The following is a 4,332-nucleotide window of genomic DNA, read 5'->3' as shown; positions in this document are numbered from 1 at the left end:
CTTTAAGACAATTGATAGTATCATTATGAGATGGAGAATATTAGCGAAGAAAATACAGAGTGACAGATATGATTGTGTAGCTGTCGTGGGCCTGAATATTTTATGGCAGGTATAATTAATTAAGTGTGGAAATATAGGCATCTTAGAGATCAACTGAAGGAAAAGCATGGATCTTTGTTACGGTTCAGCATGCTATATAGCCAGGGGACTACTGGCCTTTTAGTGTTGACAAGAACTAAGAGAATCCTCTGTTTATAGGAATCCCTGAATCATATTGATTGAATCCATCAGTGCTGTAAATCCATCATTGCTGTAGGCTATAGAGGGTATTAGGACCACCCTCCATCCTTGATTAGGCTTAAACCACGAAGTATATAAACCTATCTTCCTTTAGATACAGAAACAATGGATCTGAAGGAGAGCCAAGAAGAGAAAAAGAAGAGCTTGATGGAGTGGACGGTGGTGGTGTTGAACTGCTTGGCCTTGTGCATTGGAACAACAGCAGGGCCATTGTCACTCAGGTTTTACTTCATCCATGGTGGCTCTAGTAGATGGTTGTGTTCTTGGCTAGAAACAGCAGGGTTTCCCATTCTCATTCTGCCTCTCCTCATACAATACAAAAGGCACCCACATCTTCAACATGTTACTTTCCATCAATTCCTTGCTTGCTGTGCGATTGGGGTGATAACAGGGATGGTTGATTACATGGATGCATGGGGAGTCTCTTACCTTCCTCTCTCCACATACTCCTTGTTGAATGCCACTCAGCTTGCTTTCAATGCCCTCTTTGCTTTTCTCTTGGTGCGTCAGAAATTCACCCCTTATTCAATCAATGCTGTTATTTTGCTCACCCTTGGCGCTGTTTTGCTTGCCTTTCAAGCAAAGGGTGACAAACCCAAAGAGATCACAAGCGCAAAGTACATTTTTGGTTTTCTTTTGACAATTAGTGCAGCTGGGCTCTATGGATTAGTTCTTCCAATGATTGAGCTTGTGTACAAGAGAAGCAAGTGCAGAGTGACATATACTCTGGTTATGGAGATGCAGCTCATCATGTCATTCTCCGCAACTATTTTCTGCACAATTGGAATGTTAGTGGACAAGGATTTTGAGACCGTTGCAAGTGAGGCGAAGGCATCTGATATTGGGGAAGTTAAGTTCTACATTGGTTTAGTTTGGAATGCAATCTCATGGCAGCTCTTCTTCATTGGTGTGTTTGGTGTCATCTTTTTAACATCTTCTCTATTAAGTGGTATCCTCAAAACTCTGTTTATTCCAGTGACACAAGTGCTAGCAGTTATTATATACCATGAAAATTTCAGTGGGCAGAAGGGCCTTGCTCTGGTGATGGCTTTGTGGGGTTTCGCCTCATATTTATATGGGGAGTACTTGAAATCCAAACAGCAAGCTGATGTCAAAAAGTTGAAGGACAAACAGACTCATGGCTATGACTGTGAATTCTCAGGAATCAAGGGAAAGAAATCTCTGGAGGTGAGATCTTTGGAATTCTCAGGGAACAAGGAAGAAGAATCTTTGGAAGTGAAATCTTTGGAGGTGACTTTTAAAGAGAATACCTCTAATACTGAAGTTCCATAATCAGGTAATGCTACTTTTAAAATTGATCTTTGTTCTATTAATTTCAGTTATCATTGTCTATAAAGTTTGATCAGCACTGCATACTTCACTATCTGATTTACCAATTATTAATAACTACTTTCACGTTTGATTTTATAATATTTATCATCAATTTTGAAGAATGTGTTTATCATTTTCCCAAAATTGCAGAGAAAATCAATTCAGCGGGAGCAAAAGAAAGATTGTGACATTTCAGATAAATAATTGAGCGAAGCAGAAAACCAAAAGAAATGCACAATCTGTGCTGTGGTCATCAACACAACCGTTAGAAACTAAAACTTATGCGATCCACACCTGTTACAGCTCCCAAGAAGAAGAAAACCCTAAACAATAGCGTATATTTCTGACCAAGATAAATAAAAGATAGTTTCGTTGCTCGATCAAGTTTCTATTTGTTTTATCCATCTTCTTTGGATTGTCCAAGCTAGATTTCCATTATAGGTGGGCTATTTATTAAAAATAATTTATGAGTAATTGTACCTTTATAAAAATTAATATACGAGTATCTTACCCTCCTATGCAATGGGTACATCAGCATCTTTCATAAATTCAAAATTGTATTTGAATTTACAGGGGCAGAATGAAACATATAGCATGTTTTTACAAATAATTGAATATACTCATTCTTGGTGTATGTGCATATGATATTGCACATTAATATTCTTGAATAAGGCACGAATAGATTAAATATATATTGAAAGAATAAAGTATTTGAGTATCTTCTTTGGTTAGGGAATCTCTGTTGCTGAATTGTGGAATTAATTTCTAGTTGGAATATTTCTTTTTTTGGTTGGGCTTTTCATGTATACTTTTCATCTTTTTGGATGCTTTCTATATAGAGATATGATGATTTAAATAAAATAGGTGGGCAATTCTTATGGTCTAATTGGGATGGGAAGCCAGACTTTATAGTTTCCTCTTGGTTACATTGTATACAATCTAAAAGTAAAGGTGAGTTGGGGTTGTTGGATGCTAAAACTCAAGGTGTTTGTTTATCTGCTAAATGGATTATCATAGATGTGAGTGGGGAGGAACCTTGAAAAATATTAGTTCGTCATCCCATTTTTGTGCTGCTACTAAAAACAAATGGAAAGATGTTGGTTGGACTAATGAGCTTTTGATGGCCCCCATCTTTCAATTGAAGGCTTCATTTCCTTTGCAATCTATTTGAAAGGCCTGGCAACAAGTTTGTGATTATTAACTTGGAAGGATTCTCTCGAGCATGGGTTCAACTTTTCTTTTTCTTCCATTTGGTGTAACAAGCATATTCAATAGCATGGACAACCTCTAGCAACCAGCTTTCCAAATTATGCACACTACATTTTCAAGAAAGGAGTGAAGTAGTTTAGAGATATTTGAGATTTTAGTTTATTAAATTGCGCTAATTCACATACTACTTGGATTTAGTTTGATTTAAAAAAGGGTTATCAAGGTTCCCTTATCTTTGTGAAGTTCTTAGTGTCTATGGATCTTATGAAATTATGTACCCCTCTTACAATGCAGTGTTTCAATGATTGGGTCTTGTTGGGGAGAAGCCCTTTTTTTGTGTTTTCCATTGAAGAAAAATGACTAAAAGCTTTTACCTATCCTAGACTCAATAGTAAATGGGGTTGTGAGTTAATGAAAAAGAGATATAGGACTTTATCCCAAGGCTAATGTTCAAGTTCTGGCATGGAAAGTTTTACATCAGAAATTACCTATTGGAGACATATTGAAACATTTAAAGATTCATACAAATAAATGTCCTTTTTGTCAACAAAATGAACATATAAAACATATTTTTTGGGTCTTCTTTTTTATCTAAACTAAAGGAACTTGTTTTGGGTATTGGTTTGCATAAAAATGTAATTGTTGATTCTATGAAATATGCTATTTTTCTATGTATTTGTAATAGTAGATGCTTAAATATGTTTTCTAACCATTTTGTGCATCATAAGAGGAAATGCTACAATTTTACTAAGACATTATGTAACAATTGACTTTGTGCTTTCAGCTGAAGATGAATGATGTCATATGCAAAAGACTAGACAAAATCAAGTACCAATTTCTACAATTACATGAGGAGAAGATCGACTATTCTGAGCAGCTTCAGAAGTTCTTGTATTCTAGATGTAACAGTTGAGAATGATTTATATGGTATAAGCTAGTTAAGAAGATGATTCCATACTTCTATTTTACTTTTTAGATTTTTCTTATTATTATTTTACATCTTCCAGTCTTTAGTCTTGCATGACTTCCATTTTATGTAATTCAACTTTGTTTAGGAAAAAAAATGTATTTAAAAACTAAAAAATAAGTCATAGAGACATTATTGGCATTGATCATTTTTTTTTTAAAGGAAATGATTGTGAGTATTAATGTTCATTTTTTAGGTAAGACAACTACTCTAAATTTATAAGCTATAGAAATAATTAATAATAGATTGGTATTGAGTATTGCAAAAATTAATCTTTATTATGAGTTGAGCTTGTTAAAAAAAAAGGAAACATGCAATCAAGAATATACATTTAGTGAGACGTATATTTGTTTGATACTCTACATAGAATTTTTTTTTAAAAGAATTGTTGAAACAACTCATATTTATTAAACAAAAATAAGATTATTTTTTAGCAAATTCATAATGAATAGCCTACAACCTTACTACCTATTAACAAATAAAAAGTAAAAAGTCTTACCCAAAATTCTAAATTCACCACATAA

The 4,332-nt window shown here is 34.2% G+C and overlaps 1 pseudogene; it reads left to right on the top strand.

Annotated features, from left to right (window-relative positions):
• Positions 1 to 405: 405 nt before the first annotated feature.
• Positions 406 to 1,656, top strand: LOC149533560 (purine permease 1 pseudogene; annotated as a pseudogene).
• The last annotated feature ends 2,676 nt before the right edge of the window (positions 1,657 to 4,332 follow it).

Source organism: Cupressus sempervirens, chromosome 10, assembly GCF_028749045.1.
Source record: "Cupressus sempervirens isolate cs-2001-9-10 chromosome 10, ASM2874904v1, whole genome shotgun sequence".
NCBI classification, from domain to species: Eukaryota; Viridiplantae; Streptophyta; class Pinopsida; order Cupressales; family Cupressaceae; genus Cupressus; species Cupressus sempervirens.
Note: the sequence above shows the minus strand (reverse complement) of the source record. Positions and strands in the feature narration are given on the sequence as shown.